General features: G+C 32.8%; 1 protein-coding gene across 1 annotated transcript in view; it reads right to left on the bottom strand.

The window, feature by feature from the left end:
- Window positions 1-23,691, bottom strand: part of ROBO1 (roundabout guidance receptor 1) — a 945,902-nt gene that overhangs the window by 771,580 nt on the left and 150,631 nt on the right.

Genomic DNA, 23,691 nt, shown 5'->3' on the forward strand with positions numbered 1-23,691 from the left:
AACTGCAAAAATACATTTCTCCAATTGGAAAATAAAAGATTTTATGTGAAACTTCAAATTGTAGAACCCATCACACTATTCAATTAATATTTTCAGATGACTTCGTTTAGGGCAATGAAAGGATCTTTGTTTTTCACAGACACAGACAGCATATCATCAAACAAAATAATGAACAGCCTAAGCAAACATTTAATTTTTAAGTTAGAAATGGAAGAAATATTATGGATAACTCACTCCAAACTTCTCATTTTACAACAAGAAAACTGAGACTCAAAAACTAAATGACTTGCTCAAGGTCACAAATCACGAACAGCTGTCAGCATCAGGCCTAGCCTAGTGAAATTTGAAAAAGTCTCTTCCTTTCTCTTTGAAACATAATCTTCTCTACTCTTCCAAAAGAACAATTTCTCTTTTTACCCTTCCAGTGTTTCCCTATGACAAATCTCTCAGGATCTTTCTTCTCTATCCAGAAATCCTCACGTAGCTTCCATTTTGGACCTGGCTTCCATACTGGTTCCATTTTTCATTTGTTCATAGGCTGAATAAATATGCTTGTCAATGACTTTGAACCTACCTGATGCTCTCAATTGGAAATTGAGGAATGTTGGTGTAGAACACGATTTTTCTACTTTGAAAGGTATATGGGAATTGAACTTCATAGTGAAAAGGAATAGCAGACATTTAAAGCCAGACTCAACTGATGAATGAGAAAGTAACCAACACCACTGAATGATTGGTTCAAAGAACTGGTTCCAAAGAGTCTGCATGTCTTGAATTGAAGTTCTGCATTTTAAAATGAAGCAGTGATTTGGGTGAATTGTCAAAGCTCTTTGTGCTTCATAATTCCAACTAGAAATCAAAAAGACTCCTTTATCAGCAAAGTTAGAGGATTATATAGGAATATTGACTAAAGAGAATAGAATGCAAGGGAGCACAGAATGCTAAATATGAGGTTAATACAGTGCTTCTCAATTATTTTTTCTCATCCCCCCCAGGAAGAAGAAAACATTTTTCGCGCCCTCCGCGCGACTGTTACTAGGATCTTTATTAAAAAATAAAATAAAAACAGTATCTTTATTAAAAAACTTTAACCAGCAAAACCAAAATATATACAATAATTTGAGCTGATTTTTTAATCAGAGGTGATGTCTGGATTAATGGCTACAACGAGCACCTTTTGCAATGCATAGCTTTCTAAGCGGGTTTGAAGCAGGACACAGCAACTCTCAGCTCCGGAGACATACAGAGACATAAACATGGGGCTTAGCTTGTTATGACAGTGTTTACAGAGTTCAAACGTGCCCCCCTTTACAAAGCCTCGCACCCCCCAAGGGGCACGCACCCCATTATTTGAGAAGCACTGGTTTAATGTAATGTCTACTAGTGTTATTCATGCTTTGACAAATCGTGTTATCCTATTAAAATATAGCTTATTCCATATCATTTTACTCAAACAACTCTTTAAAAATTTCTTATTAACCAACTAAACAGCAAGTCAGTGATCTATTTTTTAAATTCCTCTTTTATTCAACTATCCCAAAATCTGTGACTATATATAATTATGTGTAGTTATTGACTCCAATAAAAATATGTTAATATTAGGTGTTAACATAAATTATAACCTTTTCACTTTTAAAACATAACAGAACAAACTTCAATATTCATAATATATATTTAAATTTAGTCTGCTTATTCTTCTTTTTTTGGAGGGGAGCACACCCAGTTGTGCTCAGGGTTTACTCCTGGTTCGGCACTCAGAAATAGCTCCTGGCAGGTTGGGGACCAAATGGGATGCCGGAAATCGAATCTGAGTCCGTCCTGGTTTGATTGTACGCCAAGCAAATGCCCTATCATTGTGCTATTGCTCCAGCCCCTAATACTGTTATATTTTTAAACCAAATATACCAACAATATCAAAAAACCATGGTTCTACTGAGAAAGATAATTTGACCTATTGTCAGATATAAAGTGTCATTTATGGGGCTTGGAAGAGTGCAGTTGTAATCTCCTGGGTGAGCCATCAATAGTACATTATTTAATGTAATCATGTTGAGGGATGGAAAATGTTTATTTATTTATTATTATTGTTTGTTTTTGGTTCTAGTGCAACAACCTATGGTGCTCAGGTTTATTCCTGGCATACTGAGGATAAATCAGTGTTGGATGCATGCAAGCCAATCATCCAACCTGTTGTACTATTGCTCAGGACCCTGTAAACATGTTTCAGTTTAGACTCAGGACTTTCTTCAAGAGCATTAATTGTTCTCTCTCTCTCTCTCTCTCTCTCTCTCTCTCTCTCTCTCTCTCTCTTGCTCAAACCATCCTATAGGCTTTCATTTTATCTATATCAGAGTATCAAACACTACCAAAGGACTGACTATAAGGCTTATTATGTTCCGTTGAATGAATGTTCTGTGAAATCAGGTGCTCTCAATTGACAGCATTTTTCATGGTCTATGTCTTGATTTTGGAAAATCCCTCTATTTGAGAAATTCACAGATTGCTTCTTTTGGGTCTATTAGCATATTCAATGAATTTACACAGATTAAGCTTATTTAAAAAATCAAAGATGATTATGTATATTCTGGCCTTTACACATTGACTTATGAGAACTTCCAGAACACTTCACATTACTTATAAAGTGAAAATGACCACATATCTAACACTCTATAAAATTTTCCTTAAAAATATCAAAGTTGTTTTTAATAGGAAAAGAAAAAAAATGATGTTTTCAGGTTGACAGAGAGCTTAGACTCATTGCACGGAGCAGAAATGAAAGGTGTTTCATATTTTCCACCTGTATATGTTTTCATTTTCTTCATTTATGAAATTTCATGACTGTGATGATAAATACCCTGTCATTGTCCTTTATTCTTGAAATTGTGATATACTTTTTACAGGTGTTTTTCAAACATGATCCAAAAATGAGATTAAAGACCTGGCTTTCTGATTCACTCACAGCAGATCTTTGTGTAGTCAACCAAATGCCACAGCACATGAATTTATTGGGTGGACCTTCACTTCGGCTTTGAATTTAATTACTTATTCAGAAAAGATTGCTGTGTGCTGATCAGTTTTCTGAATTATGTTGCCAACTGTAAATTTATTTCAAAATATGGCAAATGTGAGTTCTCAGCCAGACTACTATACTAGAAAAAGAAATCTCCAAGTTAAAATAAATTCAACACTTTTGATTATTTCCTATGTATGTAAAAAACTTAAGTGTTAAATTAGTTTGCCAATTTTTTTATCTATTTCCCAAATCAATTTATAAGGAATAAACTGATAACCCTGCAACACAAAAACATTCACACATGATTGTATTTTTAAGCAATGGTGATAACAGTGAAGCATATTCTATTTGTTTTTCTTTTACATTACTTCAGATAGAGGCACCTGACAAAATATTTTGAACTCCCAAATAGTCCCCACATTCAGGTTCTTATTATGTTCTAAATGTGAAAATATTTTATATCTGAAGTTTATTAATTATACATCTTATTTGAAGCCTTCATTTTAAAAATCACAAGGAAAACTTGCATCATAAGAAGAAGTAATATGAAACAAATTGATACTTAATGATGATTACTTGAACTTTAAGCATTTGTGTATATATTCAGATTTATTTTTATCATGTGGGCTTTAAATGGATTAAAATTACATATTGTATATATACATATCTGAATAAATCTTTATTATACTAAATGCAGTTGAGATACAGTGTACTTTGGTGCTGCTTAAAATCAGTTATAGAATTTGGGGAGGGGTTGGGTCACACCTGGCAGTGCTCAGGGGTTACTCCTGGCTATGTGCTCAGAAGTCACTCCTGTCAGGCTCTCAGAGGGAGGGTCCATCAAACTTCCTACCACTGTACCACCACTGTATCCCCGATTTTTCTTTTATTTCTAATTCATTTATTTTTTTATTTGATGATAAAAATGTGTTGACAAATTACTTTTGAATATAAAAATGCTACAATTAGCTAAATGTTAAACGCTACATGCTATAAAATATGACATTCAGTCATATGCATTTTGCTGGTGGAGACACACAAAGTTTTCTGAATTCTATATTATAACCGAATTGTTTAACTTTCTTTTTTAATGAAAGTATTTTAAAGGAGCCTAGATTGCAACTCAGTTGTTACAATCAGACATTATTATAATATATACGATTACCTATTAAATAGCTGTTGTCTATTTTATAGTCCATAATTTATATGGGGAGCTCTGGTTTCTTCCTAGTATTCACAAAAAATAAACTTTGAGATTCAATAATAGAAAGACAACTTAAGTAACAAGATATATTCTTAGCATATATAGTCCCTGAGATATATCACGTTTTCCTTGTTGAGGTTGAGATGGAAAAGTCATTTAATAAATGCTTAGTCTTACATGCACAGGAATTCTAAACTATGAAAAGGAAGATGTTTTTTAAGTTTATTAGAAGAGATGTAGTATAGTGGTTGAGCAGTTGCTTTGCATCTCTGCAATTTGCATCTCTGCAATTTGTTCAATCTAAGTACAGAAAATAAATAAATATCAGTTAGTAGAAATTAAAGAGATAATTTAGGCTTAAGATGATTTCATTAATAAAGTTTCTTAAAACATTGAAGTGATTTTCTTATTTATTTAATTATGTTATTTTGGGGGGATGGGCACACCCAGTAGTGTTCCTGGTTCTGCACTCAAAAATAGCTCCTGGCGGGCTTGGGGGACCATATGGGATTCCAGGGATCAAACCCAGGTCCATCCTGAGTCAGCAGCGTGCAAGGCAAATATTCTACCATTGTGCTACAACTTCATCCCCCTGAAGTGATTTTTCAATGCCTGCACCAATGTATAATATTTTGTTTTGTTTTGGGTACATACCCTGTGGTGCTTAGGACTTAGTACTGTTGGTTCTGTCTTCAGTGATCTTTCTTTGCTGTCCTCACCTGTACTATATCTCTGTCCCACCAATCTGTATTTTTAGTTAAAATGTTTTTACTTTATTTATTTAATAAAATATTTGATTATTTACTTATTATTTAGTTATACCTCTTTAGGTTACTGGTTTATAATACTGTTAACATTTATGTTTTATATGTACAGAATTAAAACCAAACTTATGTTTAAATAAGTATGAAGTCCTTCCAAACACAAGTATAAACCCATAAGTCAATAATCAATGCAGTCATTTCAATCTTTAATTTCTAAAAGATTTAATTCTGACATTGATTGCAAAAATTTTGTTCCAAATAAGTCTTCTGAGAAAACTATCACTTGGAATTATGTGTGGGTATATATGCAGGCATGGATCAATTTATTTGTATATATAAAGATTGGGTTATCAGATTTTTAACTTATCAATAAATTACATTTATATTTAACATTTCAACTTAGGCCTACAGTTATTTGTATAATATATGAATATTGTGTCTTCTGTGCTTTTGATGATGTAACTAAAATACAAAATAATTTATAAACCATATTGCACATATCAAAAATACTGAACCCATCTCTGTTGGTGGGGATGTGGTGAGAAAGGAACTCTCTTATCCACTGCTGGTAGGAAATCTGCCTAATTCAACCCCTATGGAAAACAGTATGAAAGGATCTCAGTAAACTCTGTATGAAGCTGCCATATGACCCAATAGTCCCACTTTTGGGTATCTAACTTAGGACAGAAAAACTTTCATCCAAAGGATGTATGCACAGCACTATCATTGCAGCACTCAGTACAATAGCTAAAAGTTGAAAACAACTAAGATATCCAACAATAGATGATTGGATCATAAAGTTGTGTTATGGTAGAATGTGATGGCACACTATAGTGAAATACTACATAGCTGTATGGAATGGTGAAATCACGCAATTTGCAGCAACATGGATAAAACTTAGAAGATATGTCAAATTAAGTAAGCCAGAAAATGAGGGACTACTATGATAAGTATGATATCACTTTTATTATTTAGAATATTTGCATGAAAGAATTTAAATGGATGTTTGTCTAAAATATTTCTTGGCCTCAAAGTAAAGTATAGTGAGGAGAAAGAAATGGAATAGAAAAAGAGAAAGATCTGAAATAATGGTGGAAAGGAAAGAAGGGAATTCAGGTTCATTGGTAGTGTTAAGAAAGGACAGAACTGGGCCCGGAGAGATAGCACAGCGGCGTTTGCCTTGCAAGCAGCCAATCCAGGACCAAAGGTGGTTGGTTCGAATCCCGGTGTCCCATATGGTCCCCCGTGCCTGCCAGGAGCTACTTCTGAGCAGACAGCCAGGAGTAACCCCTGAGCACCGCCAGGTGTGGCCCAAAAACCAAAAAAAAAAAAAAAAAAAAAAAAAAAAAAAAGGACAGAACTAATTATCCAAACCACAATCAACGACAATGAAATCATGAAGCCCAGACTTTAACAACCCGACTTAAATGGGTGCCTGTTAGGATGGCAGGTTGGGGCAGAGGATGGGAAAGTTATAGGATGGATTCTGGGAACACTGGTAAAGAGAGGCTAACACTGGTGGTGGTATTAGTACTAAATCATTGAATTCTACAACTCAATTATGAATACCTTTGTAGGTTACAATGCTTCAAATTAAAATATTTAATTTAAAAATGCAAATTAATTTAATTTTTCAGCATTATCAAATTAAACTATTCAAGCATAATCAGACCATTACATGTTTCACTTTAGGGGGCTGCCAAGTAGTCTTCAAATTATCATTTACTCTTTCTCAATCCATTTCTCTTATCATCATTTTTCCCTTTTAGTTTATTTCCTGTGAATAATAAATATTGCTAAAAAATACCCTAAATGCTAGTAAATTTATTTATTTCTTTTTTAGCTGAAAGTTGAAGATAAACAAAGAATGAACACATTTTGAGCCTGGTCAGTATTTTCTTACATAATTTAACCAAACCAAACCAATATAGAAGAAGTGTGAACATCTTAATAGTGAGAGTGTTAAAGAGATTTATTTTTAATAATGCAATTACTTTCACAGAGATTTTGGACAAGTTACAGCAGTGATATATTCATCACTACATTTCCATAGACCCACTGTTATACATCATTGCACTGTTCAAAACTAAATGAATTCTAGCTCATAAAATACTTGACACTTCTGTAATTTAACAATTTAAAATGGCAAATAATAGGTAGTTTCAAAGGAAGGTCAACAAACACTAAAATTTTAAATGTGCCTGTTTCAAAAAGAACAAGCTTTCAAAAACATTTATTAATAGGTGTGATTTTACTATACACCTGGGCTAAATTTTATTAGCTCAAATCTCTAATTTTAACATCAAAGTCATTTGGAAAATAGTGACCAACTGACAGATGTAAGCTACAGAATATATTTTTCATTTAAAATTGTATCACGAGAACTAAAATTTATAGACTCCATTCTTATTTACAATATATTGTAAACTTATCAATAAATTTATTAGAACCAAACATATTTGACTGAACGTATCGGAGTTACTTAACAATAATAATAGTAGAATAATACAGGGTCATTTCTCTCTTGCAAAATTTGGGATAAATTCTGGATTTACCAAATTTGAGATTACAGATCCTCATCCTCTTTCTCCTATTATATTCTCCACCTGTTCATAATACTTGTATGCATTTAATCCCTTCACACTCATCAAATTGAAGCATAATTATTGCTGCTTTTTATTACTTTGAAATCTTGTCTCTGCAGAATTCTAACCTTTCAAAACTGATGATTTGGGGATGGATTACCTGGGAAATTGCATTTCTATTCATGTGTGTGACAGCTGAGTTCAGCTGTTTTCTCAAGCATCCCTGCAACAGCTGAGTACTTTCTCCTGGTCCCCATATTTGAGACTTAGGGAATTTGAAGCACCAAAGTTACCTCTCATCTGCTATAGATTTAAGAGACTGACCTTTCTGACATACAAAATATCATCTTCCCAAAATAACTGTTGTCTTTTCTATACATAGATGCATATATTGTCACAACTATTATTACTTCCATTGTTTTTTAGAGGACCTTCAAAGAGGAAATGCAAAATAGATAAATAGAAGACTCAATTTTACAAAATGGACTAATTATAAAGCCATTATCACTCATCTGCTGTTTGAAGTTATCCTCAGGCAACAAACACAGCAATCTGGAGAAACTAAATGAAATGCAGTTACTTTTAGTTGCTATCATTCTAAATTCCTTTGGAATAGAAAAATAATCAGTTCTCATCTACTAAAGTGGCTCATATTTTGCAAACTGTTGAAATTGGTTTTCTGCACAATCAACTATTAACACAAATAGAAGGGGCATAGGAAAAAGAGGTTTATGTTTCTTTAGTACAAGGACAGTGATAGTATGACATTAATATTTTTATTATTTGTAAGGTAAATAATTTTCATGGAATTTATTAAACTACTGTACAATAGCATAATTCACCAAAGCATAATTTAATAAATAATTTAAACCAACTCAGCTCAATTAATATTATTCACAGGAATAAAAATAGATACATATGAGTATTTTTTAAGTTACTTTCTGGCTTCAATTGTTAAAAATGATTCTTGGTACATTCTTGATCTAAGAAAGAATTGCTTATCTATTTAAGTATTTCACCTTTGTTTTAAAAAAATAAAAGCCTGAAAGTTCTCACTGAAATGTTCTTTTTATTTCAATTATAATTTTAAAATTATTAGTAAGGGAGAACACGTTAGTTTTCCCCAAAAAATATCCTATCAGTACTCTATTGTTCTCTTTCAAAGAAATGAGGTATACTTTTCCAGATTATCCATTATGACACATTGTGATCTCTAACAAATTATGCATAGATGATTTTCTTGAGTTTTGTGAATTTTGATCACACAACATAAAATATCTCTACCCTTGAACTGCAAATGATATAACTCAAGTGGTTGTTGAAGGAATTGTTCTTTGAAGGGAACTTGGTTATTTGGTTATTATGCCATCTACTTCTGTTTATTTGTTTTCCAGAAAATGCTCTGTGCTCTGACTATGATCGGAAAGTCACCTGTAGTTATTCACTAAAAAAATCCCATCAAGTTCTCTTTTTTGCCAGTTGTCTGCATTGTATTTTGAAGTCCAGGCTAAATTTTAGTAAATCTTAATTATTCATCTTTGCTTGAGGGTGAATCACTGCTTATGCTTTATCATTAATTATTGCATTGAAATTTCCTCAAGCTCATTAACTGATTATCATTGAAAGAAATTTTATAACTGGGTATAATAAAAAGATTTGGGAATAAAAATATTCTTAATTTTTATATCATGGATTAAAGTGGCAAACTATTTAAAAATTCAAACCAATATGTATCTATTAGAGGTACATTTAAAAATTCATGAAACATAAAGAATGGGAAGGAGGAGACAAAGAATAAATGATAAGCCATTATTTCCCAATTAAACTGTTATTTGCTCATTTGAATAACTCCTAGATTTACACACAAGAACTATGATAAAAGAAGTAAAAAGTGTTTTTGGAAGGGTTCTGCTCTGGAAGACTGTAGCTCATGGTATCGTCAATAAAGAGACAGATAAAAATGTAGAATAAAAAGGCAGTTGGATTTCTCTAAGACCTTAAAAAATGATTTTAAATGATTCCCAGGCAGTTCTAAAGGATCTTAACCTAAATAATTCTAATATTTCACAAAATTTTTAACAATAAACATTTGACCTGTGAATCACAGAAGGAACAGATAGTTTAAAAATACTATAAACTATTTGAACATTTTGAGATAGTAAAGTATAAAATAAAAAATTCACTGTTGAATAATTAATACTTTATTACACAGTTATTAAGACTAGTGACTTCCTACCCCACCTCAACATAGAAATTTTGACTACCTTAAAGAAAAACCTGAAAAATGCTCCACAGACCTGAATGAATATAAGAGCTGGGGCGGGGGGTAAACAGGATGAATCCTAGGATAATGATGGAGGGAAGTGATCACTTTGGTGGAGGGGTGTGATGTTGGAACATTTTATTCATGAAAGCTTATCAGCAATAGTATTGAAAATTACAAGACCTCAATTCAAGAAATTGTAATAAAATAAAAAAAGAAGTTACAGCTTTGATGTGCTAATATTTTGCAGCAGAAGTGTTCGATATTTTATAAATTATGTACTTCAGGGTTAGAGATGTAGTAAAATAGGCAGGCACTAGTATTGCAAAAAAACAGACCTTGTTTAGGTTTTCGTTACCACATAAAGGCCCCTGAGTACCACCTGGACTGATCCCTAAAGTCAGAGATAGGAGTAAGGCCTGAACATTGCTTGGTTTGGCCCTCAAACCAATCCAAGGAAATGAGGAGTTACTGAAGCATTGTCATTTAGATACAGTAAGTCTCTCCTGTATACAATGTATTAAATTTAAAAATTGAGGACAAGAATGAAGGTCATTTTTGAAGCAATGATATAAAATTTTTGAAATTTTTGATTAAAGTTTCAAAAATATGATACAGGTCTTTTCAATAGAATTGTTTTTTAAATTTTTCTTTTATCACTTTGTCCACAATAAAAAATGTTAAAAAAATTAACTCTGCCTATATTGACAATATATAAAGTAATTCTCTTGATTAGGAATCAAATAAACACAAAGAAATTAAAATTTTTTTCTTTTATAAGTAGTTTTGTGTCAAAACTACTTATAAGATTTGAAAATTTAATTGGGAGGTATAAAGATGGAGTGAACAAAATACTTTGAAATCTGAAAGTAGAGAATAAGAAATACTGTATTTTTTACAGAAATTACAGAATAAAAATATGGAAAGTTATCACCCTCATGTAATAATCCATCACTGCAATATGTGAATGGCATACACAAATTTACAGATTGAAGTTTTGCTTAGCCTAGGCACTAGAGGAATTTTTATAATATTTTCCTATATAGACTTTAAATAATTTATACAAACTTATGCACTTATTATATTGCATACACCTCTATAAATTTGAAGAACAGGTAGTATCTCTTATTAATATTGTCTCTAAGATATGTGCATGTACAGTATTGTGTTTGACAGTGAATTTCTCTGTGATCTTCCTTACCTAGACTGTCATATAATATTTTAATAGGTTCAATTTCTCCCTAGTTCAGTTTATTACTGAAATAATTTACTTTAATTACTATATATTTATTTAAAAATAATGAAATCTTAATGACATAAAAAGGTTATAACATTTATTTATATATCATTATTAATTATTATTTTGTTTTGTTTTTGGGCCATACCCATTGATGCTCAGGGATTACTCTTGGCAATGCACTCAGAAATCGCTTCTACTTGGGGGTACCATATGGGATGCCAAGGGATTGAACCGCGGTGGGTCCGTCCTAGGCTAGCACTTGCAAGGCTGATGCCTTACCTCTAGCGCCACTGCTCCAGCCCCTATTAATCATTATTATTAGCTCTGTAGAGCAGGAATTATTTCTGGTGCTTAGGGAGAATCATATGAGGTGCTGAGGATTGAACCCGGTTTACTTACATGTAAGATAAGTGTCTTGCCTGCTGTACAATCTTGGCCCTGAAATTTATTCTAATTTTAATGTATATTTGTAATCATTTATTATATTTTATATAATTTATTTTTACATATTTTAAAATTTAACATGTTAATTTGTTGATGTAATAAGTTGACATTCAACTTAAAGTATAGAGTATATTTATAAATCAGAACAAAAAAATCAACATATTTTATTTATACTAATAAATCTATTAATAATGTTTTATCTTTTTCTACTTTGCCATATGATTGAGACCAACTATTATCTTATTGAAAGAAATTTAAAAACAAATTTGCTGATTATCTGAGTGATTAAATCTTTTAAGGCACTTTTCAGCCATCTTCACTTTTGTACTTTCAAATACTACTGTTTTGTATTGATTTACAAACTGAAAATTTGTGGTTGCTCTCTGTCAACCAAGTCCAATTAAACATGTACTCACACAGTGATTATGTGTCATTTTGAACTATTTTGATAGTTCTCCCACTGCTGATCTGTGACTCAATGTCCTTGATATTACTATTGTAAGTACTTGAGTATACCATAATCTATACCCAAATAAGACAGCATATTTAATAAATGTTTTTTTTATGACTGGTCTGTTGATCAACATTTTCTCAATCTTCCTCTATTCTTATTTAGGCTTTTCTAATTGTTGAGAGAAAGCAATGCCAAAATTAGAATTTTATTAAACTTGCATGCAAAAAACTGAGATAAGTTGAAAACTAGATCTCTGTGCCAGCAATTAGCTAAGGTATAAACACAAAGGATAAGCCTGAAGGAAATTAAAAGTGCTACTCCATTTGAGAAAACACATGGTAAAATTAAAGGCTTATTGCTAGCCAATGTGGAAAAACTATTCATAGTCTAGAGGATCAAACCAGCTAATGTTTTATGCCAAAAGTTATTTATCAGAGATTGATTTAAGAACAGTTAAGGAATAAGTCTAATCCATAAAGCAAAATGAAAATTTAAATAGAATATTCTAATGCTATAATTGCATCAAATTATCCATAAGATTTCAATTACCCAGAAGATAATTGGTGAAGGTAGTTACTAAGCAATTTAATTTGAGTATAGGCAAAACAAATGGTCTAATACTGAAGAAGACTTCTAGGACTTAATAAATTAAAGAGATATCAAAACATAGCTTCATATATTTTATAACAGTATGGATCTCTTATTATAGCATAATGTAAAGACTACTTTAAGTTGAAATCAAATTTTATATACGTTATTTATATTTTCAAGCATTTAGAAATCTTAGAATTACACTAACTATATTTTGTAAATAAAATAATAAGGCTTTTAGAAAATTATATCTGTTCACAAGATGGTTACTAAATGTTTAAAACTCACTGTTGGGACTAATTAACTGAGAACAAAGATTTCACTTAAAACATTACTTTTTATTGTTGATGTACATAGTTAGTAAATAACTGATAGAGATGTATGAGGAGATTAACGTTTTCTATTTTGGCTAATATAATATCTATCTTGCAGTTCATGTATCAAGGAGTAATTTTAACTTCCAAATCTGTTTATTGGATACATATATTTCATGTGGCTATAGCTTTCACAGAGAATAGTTTCTCTGAAGTATTTGGTAAAAATAAATTAAAAATCATTTGGAAAGGGGACTGAAGAGAGTACAGGAAATGAGGTGCTTGCTTTGCACCTCATTTGCGTAGGTCAATGACCAGCTCAAGCAGCAACAAGAGTGATCGCTGAGCACCGAGAAAGCGATAAAACCTGAGAATTACTGGGTACCTAAAAGGCAAATAAAAAAGACAAGCAAAAACAAATGAAAACAATAATCACTAGAAAAGTATTCAATATTCTACATGCCATTGAGAATAATAATATTGATCACAAGAAGAGATCAAATATCAGTAGTAGAAATAGTTGATCTCAACTTTCTTGGCTAACTTTGAGGGATATCTGGCCTTGTGGATTAGCAGATTAGTAGTGAAAATATAATAAATAATTACACTGTGAGTCTGAAGATGTGAGTGGATTTCTGCAATTTCATAAATTTAAATGAGTTAGGAAATAATTCTATTTATTTATTGGCAAATAAAGTGGTTTATTTACATAGATTCTTCTGATGCCAATACCACGAACATCGTTGAAAAGACAATATAACATTTAGAATATTACATGAAAGTAGTTGATAAAGCAATGTCTAAAATTGAGAGGACTGACTTACTACCCAACAGTAACATATTCTAGATTAACAGTTTCAAAAAGGAAGAGTGTTATCATACTGGGAAACATCATATTCTATTAGTGTGAGAAATTGCCACACCCACATAGTTTTTAGCAAACAGTGTAGAACTTTGTCAAGGAAACATCTCCCAGCAACATGACTATAAATCTCTACAGGGTCAACAGGGTCAGAGATTTATAGCAATGAAAATCTTAATATAGCAATAAAATACAATAGCAATAAAGACTTTATAGCAATACATATTTTTAATTAATAAATTTACATATGGAAAAAAACGAAGCTTTATAAATTGTATTTATGAAAATAACTTTATATGCACTGAAAAACAAAAATATGTGAATCATTGTATTGTGATTTGATTTAAATTAAATAGATGATCTGGAACTGAATTTGCAATATCTCTGAAGTTTGTGACTGTATGTGTACTTTGCCTGTTTTCCAGTCATTCTTTTAAGCGACAAGATTAACATTTTTATTCAAGTTTCTTTTTTTAAGATAGATAAAAATAGGGATGGGGAGACTACGCAAGTAGGACATTTACATTGCATGTGGCCCATTTGGATTCAAACCGCAGCTCCATATATGTCTTCCTACACCCAACAGTAGTATCCCTGTGCTCAGAATCAGATGTAAGATCTGAGCACTGCCATTATGGAACTCCCCCAAACCAAAATTGAGAAAAATCTCAGAGTACTTAGATTATATATGTTATTTCAACATATATAATTTAAAATGTCAGTACTTTTTAATTTGGAAGATGCAGTTAATTCATTTATTATATTTTAGTTATACATTCAGTGGTACACAAGGCTACTCCCAGCTTCTAAAAGTGCTCAGGGTACCATGTGGATATTGAAAGAACACCCAAAGTTTTCCTGCAAGCAAAAGCTGGGTTATAGTCTTTTAAACTCTATCTCTGTTTCCAAGAATTATCTCAGTTGTATTTATCATTATAACTCATTTATCTGAATTAATAAACAAGAGTTTTTACTGAATAAGAGGTTTGCTGAGTTTTTCACTAAAGTGAAGAAACAATAGTAAAAGCGATAAAGTGTTCATCTTGTTGAAGTTTTATTCTTCAAGACTGGTGGAGAAATAAAAACACAAAAATTACTTTAAATACATTTTATATAACATGTATAAAATACCATAATTTGTAACTCCAGGCAAGAAAAAAATCTGCAAAGATTATGGAGTAGAAGTAATAAGTTTTGACTTTAGGGAGGGACAAGTTCCTTTTTAAGAATTGTCTGGAGGGAACATAAGATTTTGACTTGGTTCAGGTTAGTGAGGTAGACTATCAAGGTAATGTGGATATTCAGACCAAAAAAGGTCTATTATTTTATTATTTCTGAATATTGTGAATATGAGATCATGGGCATGATTCACTGAAATGTCATTAGAAAAAAAGGAGGACTTAAAGAAATAAGAAAGGACAAAAGTTAAAGAAAGGCCCAGTATTACAACTTCAATTGGTAGCTGAACATGGATTTTTTGTCAGATGATAAAGTCTTCAACTCCCACTGAAGTTAGTTAAAAAAGGAACTGTAACTAGGTCAAACATATGATTAAAACAAAATGAATAAGTTTAGAGATAACTTCTAAGTTACATTGAATCTTCTGAAGCAATTTCACTAAAATAACTGTTTTGTTATATACCCCTTAAGCACAAAACATTTAACAAGTAAATATCTTTCTGTAAAGACTTTCTGAAAATACTTGCTTTTTTTCTTTGGCCACACCCGTTTGACTCTCAGGGGTTACTCCTGGCTATGTGATCAGAAATCGCTCCTGGCTTGGGGGCACAATATGGGACATGGGGGGGGGGGGAGGATGGAACCGCCATCCTTCCTAGGCTAGTGTTTGCAAGGCAGATGCTTTACCTCTAGTGCCACCTCTCTGGCCCGAAAATACTTGTTTTTGAAGAAAGCTGTGAAGAATTGAAATTATTCTCATTAAACTGGGATGGAGGTAATATTTACACTTACACTTTATATTCATAGAAGCACTCCAAGCAAATATTTCTACCTATCCTATCATGGGATGTGAGTGGTAAAGAGAGAAAAAGAGAGTGGCTGGATCTGACCAATAAGCTTAGAGAGAAAGAAACGTCAAATTCATTTCTCTCCTCCTGAAAATTACCAAAATTTGATTCAGTTTTAAAACTAAAAAATAGTTTAACATTATACACCTTAAATATATAGATCATAGCAATTGTAAAACTAAAAATTTTGAATTTCATCACTCCTATGGAAATTATCATTAATTATTGACTATTTCTGAAGTTGTTGACCTGAGAACAAAAATCCCTAGATACAAAAAATTTTAGTACATAGATAAGTTATAATACAAAACAAATTGTATTATATGGAAATACTAGGTAGAAAAAAAACTGTTAAAGCACATAGAGAACCTTTGAATCTACCTCTTTGAAGTCTCGACAAGTATCAGGAACTGCAAGGGTTAACTGCAAAAGCCAAGCAAAAGTCTTGCAATGAAACCCATAATAATATTGCAGATGTGTAGAACTTACAGAAGGTGGAGCCCATTTATCTGCATGCATATTTAATGTGTAGAATTATTTTTATGTCTTAAAACAACCACTTGGTAATATTGCAAACTGCAAACCCAGGAAGATTCAATGCAAGCCCAAAATAAAGAAGAAAGAAATGCACCAAGATTAAAAAAGAAAATTCTAGTTACTCACGATTTTTTTCACCTCTCCACCTTGACCCAGCTTTCATTCTGCTCGAGACACCCACAGGAGTAGTTATTTCTGCCATCCAGAGCAGCAGTATCAGTAACAACACAGCCATGCCAGGTAAAAATAACCTCTATGGAGAGTCCTGTCACAGACGAACCTGAAGGCTTTTACTGGGAACAGAAACCTGGAGCCAATCCTCTTGTATCATTCAGCATAGATGCAAAAAAAGCTGTTTTCTCCAGACATTTTCCAAAAGCATGAGTATTAGCATCAGGCTTTTCTATTTGCATAACCCGGAGAATATTAAAAAAATATTAGGAGGGATGCAAAAACCTCCCTCTATGCATAAGAAAAATGTCAAGAGAGATAAGCTGACAATTTTCTCTGGTTTCTTTTGCGGCTATGAGTTCCTAACCTTCTCCTGCCAACTCTCACTTCTTCCAAATGTTTGTCAACATTTTTCATCACACAGTAGCAGAAAAGAGCTGAGAGTTCAGTACTTCCCCACCTACCCATTCTGAACTGCAGATTATAGTACTTGATGAACCTGAATATTCAATTTTGGCACTGGGAACACACCTCATTTCTAACAGAGGTGGTTGTTAAGAAAGAAAAAAAATTCCCACTTGTTCTTAAAGCTCGATCTAACGTCTTGGAGAAGAGATTAGATGTATAAATATCTGGTGCTAAGATGATAAAAATACCTCTGGAAAAAAAGGGAGTGGTAAACAATCATCTATCCTACTTAGCTGTACTGAGTAATTTTTATACTCAGAGAATAATTTAAAAAGACAGTCTGCCAAAAATAACCCAAATTCATGAAGCAGGGAAAAATTTAACATACATTGCACATTTAAAGATCACTGCATTGCATTGCAAACACTTGTTTGCTTTGTAAATGCATGTTGGTATATTCCATTCCATCTCTCCGGTTCCCACATAATAAATTTCATCAGCCATGAGCAGAGCAGAATTTCTTTTTTAGTAAATTAGACTTCCATGGTTTATAATTAAGTCTAATTCCAACTGACTAAATTGTAATATTGTCTTAAGTTTTTGAAATCACTCTAAACATTTAAGAAGTTTGTTTTCACTTTGGGATATTATTTTTTCTAATAATGAAAATAATTTTTTTTTACTTTAAAAACCTTTTGGAGTAATGATAAACATGTTTATACTTTAACAAGTATAAAAAACTATTTTAGGATATTCTAAAGACATAATAGTATGTTTTAATTGACCTACTTTTCAGAGAAATTGTTCAAAGCTGCCAACACTATCTCTAAAGCCCATACTTGAGAATGGACTGTTTACCGTGTGTCCCCTGTGCTGCGAAAGAAACTGATGGTCTAGACAACCTCCAAATACTAAGATAGATTGGAGAAAAGAAGGTTGGGAGAAATTCAGGTAGCGGAGATAGAGAATATAGCGATGCACTCAAAGACCCAAGAAAGCAAATTATTTCCACTCAACTTTAGTCTACTGCAACTGCAGTCATGTGGCTTGCTAAAAGTTTTAGGTTCCTTCCCCCCAACCCCGCTTTGGTTTTGGGTCACACTCGGTGGTGCTCTGGGGTGACTCATGGCTCTGCACTCAGAAATCACTTTTTGCAGGCTTGGGAGACCAATATGAAATGCCAAGCCCAAACTCGGGTCTGTCCCGGGTAAGCCAGTGCAAGGCAAACACCCTACGGTTTTTCTTTCATTATTTCTCTTTTTTTTATTTTGAATTTTTATCGAGACCAATGTGAATTATAAGTCTTCCTTACAAGTTATATTTAAGAAGTATAGTGAGAGTGAATTAGGGCAATCGCACCACCAGTGCTGACCTCCCACCACCCCTGTTCCCAGCATGCATCCCATATCTCCACCCTTAGCCCTCGGACTGCTAGTGTAACAGGTCCCTTTTGTATATAGCTTGTTGTGGTTTGTGTCTCTTGATTCTATTGTCATTAGCTTTTTTCTCTCACTTTGGCCCTTGCTTCAGGTTTATAAGTTATAACTTAATTTATTATGTAGTGTTAAGAATTTTCTATACTTTAGGCAAAAGACAAATAGCTTTCACATCTTAATTATTCATTTCAGACTGAACATTATAAATTTAGTGCTCATTTAAAATTTCCAGTCTCTTTAATAAAGGAATGTTCCTTGAACATTTAACTATAATGCATCACATGTAATATCAATATAAAATATTCATAAAGTAAGCTCAGAGGTTAAAGGGGGAAATCCAAACAAGTAATTTTCCATGTGATATGATGAATGTAATAAAAATACATGTGCAATTTCTATGTAATCACAGGGAAAAATGATTCACTGGGGGCAACAAAAAGGCTTTATTTGTTTTTCTTATCTACCATGAACTGTAAAACTTTGCCATATTAAAATATACCCCACTCAACAAAAGAAATTAAATGTCTGGACTATCATACATAAAATATTATATTTCTCTTTTATTCTGTACCTTTTATGTGTATCACAATTTTGTGTAATGCTATTATTGTTAAATAAGCTAATGAAAGTATATATCTATATAACTTTATTGTGTGTACATGCTTATTTCTTTGTGTGTTTTTAATATTAGCTGTAACAATTTTCATTTGCGTATATGCTTATGTCTTCATGTTTTCAACACTAGTTTTATTACTTATTGTTTGTCTTAATGTACTTATTTTCTTTTAAAAATGTTTGTGAGATGTCATTAGACAGTACTTAATTGTGTTCAGGTCTAATTCCTGGTTCTAAACTCTGTCTAGAAAACAATCCTGGTGGAATTTTGGGGTCCCATATTCAGTGCTTGAAATAAATACAGTATTGATCACATGCAAGGCAAGTTTCTTTTTTTTTTTTTTTTGTGGGGGGGGCCACACCTGGCGGTGCTCAGGGGTTACTCCTGGCTGTCTGCTCAGAAACAGCTCCTGGCAGGCACGGGGGACCATATGGGACACCGGGATTCGAACCAACCACCTTAGGTCCTGGATCGTCTGCTTGCAAGGCAAACGCAGCTGTGCTATCTCTCCGGGCCCAAGGCAAGTTTCTTAACCACACTTTGACTCATATCAATTCAGTAATGGTTGCTGCATGTAGAAAATAATATAGAGATTTTTGAAATGATTCTATATATTTTCTGTATGTTAATTGGAGTTGTTAAATGTATAACATGACTAACATGACCAACATAACCAAGAATAACTATTTTTATTCTATGAACATGTACTAATATAGATGTGGTCATATATCCTCTTGCTCACTGTACTATATGATGTTTAGATAATTATATAATTCTACTATTTTTGTGCAATTGAATTCAATCATAATCATATTATACAACTAGAACTTTATCTGATAATTGATACACTCTAGTAAAATATAATATTTTGTATTCAATTTCAGGTCATAATAATTAGTGGGTATATGAGAGAGAAAATTATAATTATGGGACATATATTTACTTATATGTCTCCTATTACTTTCTTTAGTCACTAGTATCTAGAACTACTGCAGAAAAATAGAACAAAAATATAAAATCAAATAACAATAATATCAAATCAATAAACTTTATCATAAAGATGCTAAAGATTATCAATAGATGGGGTTTGTTCTAAAATTATAAATTATTGCAAAGATGTTTATTTATAAGTCTTTGTTTGTTTGTTTGTTTGGTCTTTGGGCTACACGTGGCGGTGCTCAGGGTTTATTCCTGGCTCTGCTCTCAGACATGGCTCCTGGCAGGCTCCTGAGACCATATGAGGTGCTGTGATTGAACTCAGTTCCATCCAAGTCTGCTGAGTGCAAGACAAATGCTCCAATGCTGTACTATTACTCTGGCCCAGAAGTCATGTCTTAAATTACACATGTGTGTGTGTGGCAATTTTAGCTTAAAACATCAAACAAGCAAGGTGCATCTTTGCACCTTCCCTTACTTCCTGCTCTGAACATTGCTTCCTCGAGATCCCTCGTTTGACACAATGTAGTAGAACAATTTCTCTTAAGAGACACTGATCAATATCATCATATAAAAACTAACTTATTGCATAAAATTCACTAAAAATTTATTAAGAATTTGCTGTCATTTGCTTAATGATTTTTTATAATACTTTAGTCTAATTGTTGAGAAGTTTCAATGGCTTGATAGATGTAAATCCATGATCTGCTTTCACAGAAAGGATATTTCATTGAGTAAAAATAGACATCATCAAAATATGTATTTCAGACACATGCTATTAAAATCTCAGTGGATGTGTGTTTATATCTCTGGCATGGGTTCAATCTCTCGCATCATGTGTAGTATCCCAAGATTCTGAGGAGTTATCTCTTTGCTTAGACCAAGGAGTGAATTCTGAACATTGGTTATGGCTACAAAAAAAATGAAGAAATAAATAATATCATCAATAAATGAAATGGGAGATTTCAAAAATATATTATAAAGGAGAGTGAATATAAAGGTTCTTTGAATAAGTAAGGTTAGAATAAGGAGAATATGAGGCCGGAGAGGTGGTGCTAGAGGTTAGGTGTTTGTCTTATTTAATAAAATAATATACTAGGAGTTATAGAAATAAATAAAGATAAAAAATGAATAGAGGGGACCTGGAGAGATAGCACAGCGGCGTTTGCCTTGCAAGCATCCGATCCAGGACTAAAGGTGGTTGGTTCTAATCCCGGTGTCCCATATGGTCCCCCGTGCCTGCCAGAAGCTATTTCTGAGCAGACAGCCAGGAGTAACCCCTGAGCAACACTGGGTGTGGCCCAAAAACCAAAGAAAAAAAAAAAGAATAGAGGGGCCGGAGAGATAGCATGGAGGTAAGGTGTTTGTTTTGCATGCAGAAGGACTGTGGTTCGAATCCCAACATCCCATATGGTCTCCTAGTTTGCCAGGAGCGATTTCTAAGCATTGAGCCAGGAGTAACTCCTGAGCTCTGCCTGGTGTGACCCCAAAACCAAAAAAATAAAAAAATAAATGAAAATTAAAAAAATAAAATAGGTAAGACACATGTAGATTGATTTAGTAAGATTTATCAGTTGCATTGGGGTGGGTAAAGAGCAATTTAAACAGATTTCAGAATTAGGTAATCTTTTGAATTTAAGCAATTATCTTTTAAATTTAAGTAACTTTCTTATGTGTAATTAATACTTCAATTCAGTTTGATAAAAAATGAGAATAGTGAGAAATAGAAAATTATACTATAATTATAAAAGAAAAATTAGTATGTTTTCAGAAACATGTAAACATCTCTAATCTTCTATTATTAATAGTTGAATTAAATGAAATCACAATGGTAGATATGGAAATTGGATTTACTGTGGATAAAGCTGTAACAAGCTAATTTTCAAATGTTTTTAAAGCATGTCCAAGTCCATGCAACAAGAGACAATAATGGTCAAAGAAGACAAAATAGTGGTCTTTACTTCTGGAAGTATAGAAACAGATTTGAAAAATATACCAATTCAGATTTGGTAATGCTTTTTTCGAAAGACAAACATCCATAATTGTCAGTTATAGGCAGCATTATCATTGCAGGTTTATGTAATACTTACGGTTACTTCATAAACTATTAATCAACATTAACATATTGGAAATCTCTATTCCATATGTTTTAAAAAATGCAACCCTTGTCTAGATGACTATCCTGAAGCCATCTACATATACTACATATACTATTAAAACATACATTTCCCAGAGTCTACAGCAAAATTACAGTGGGTAGGGCATTGGTCTTGCACAAAGCTAAATTAATTTGATGCTGGTTTGATCCCTAGCATCCCGTATGATCTCCTGAGCAGTGCCAGAATAGTTTCTGAATGCAGAATCAGAAGGAGTCTGAGAGTTACTGGCTGTGGTCAAAATCCAAAGTACTGTAAAAGTTAAAAAATGGAAAAAAGACATTTTCCACATTTAACCAAACATCACTAGATATATCCATGGCAACAATACCATCACCAATACAGTATGCAGTGTGTGACCTTAAAGTCCTAAGCATGGAAGAGCCCAGTAAGCTTTTTTGATACCAATGCCCTCAGGTTGAACTACTGGCTTGGTCAGGAGAGAAATTCCAGGAGTGGCAATCAGACTTCCTGAACACACTTGAGAAATGCCACCTGTCAACAATATTAAGGGTATTTTGTTAAGTAAAGTCAAAGTAGAAAGACAAATATCAGATTATCTCATGCATCTGTGGTGTTCAGAGTAACAAGACAGGGAATATAAGGTATCAAAAACCAGAAACTCTTGACCCTAGATTACAGTACCTAAGTGTAGTTATAGATGGAGGAATGATAAGAATGAAAATAGCATAAAGATGTTGGAGGAAGGTTATGAGCACTATAGTGAGATGAGATAACTGTACTTCAAAGCCATAAGTGTTATTGTAAATATAGAACTAAACTACAACAATTGCAGTTATAGATAACTAAAGGTTGCCAAGGAGTGGATAAAAAATAATAAATAGAATATGTGGGGCCAGAGCTGTGGCACAAGAGGTTAAGGTGTCTGCCTTGGGCACTAGCCTAGGTTGGAACCCCTGGCGTCTCATATAGTCCTCCAAGCTTAGAGCAATTTCTGAGCACATAGCCAGGAGTAACCTCTGAATGTCACCGGGTGTGGCCCAAAAATCAATACATAAACAAATAAATAAAATGTGCGTTTTGCACATCAGAAATTGATATATAAACATCAATACCAAGATGTTTTTATAAATATACTAATTTTTAAATAATCTTATTAAAAAGAAGAAACACTAAATCTTTATGTTTAAAAAGTATTTTATGATATTTTCCAAAAATAAATATCGATGAAAAAATGTTGGTGTTTCAGTAGTATATTAAAAATATTTCCAGATAGTATTTGGTATTCCTTTTAAGACATCTACCAAGAGGAGGGCATTATTAAAGCCAATAGCATGGTTGTTTTGCACTAAGCATGTTTTGCACATGCTATTGGTACAGCCAATAGCATGGTTGTTTTTCACAAAGTTGTTCACCTGGTTTGATACCCGGCATCCCCTATGTTTCTCCAAGCCCTCTAGGAATGATCCCTGAGTTCAAAGTCACGAGTAAACTCAGAGCACTGTTTAGTGTGGTCACAAAACCAAACCAGCAAAAATAAATAAATAAATAAACAAATAAAAAGGGAATTAATTTACATTCTTGAGTTTGAACTGAATAATAATAGTGAACTCTAAATCTAGGTTGTAAAAGTCATGGGAATTTCATGTTTTCATTTGCTCTTTTTGAACATTTATTCTTAGAGTATCAACTGCCATTTTGTAGGAGAA

This window comes from Suncus etruscus, chromosome 13 (genome assembly GCF_024139225.1).
Source record: "Suncus etruscus isolate mSunEtr1 chromosome 13, mSunEtr1.pri.cur, whole genome shotgun sequence".
Lineage (NCBI taxonomy): Eukaryota > Metazoa > Chordata > Mammalia > Eulipotyphla > Soricidae > Suncus > Suncus etruscus.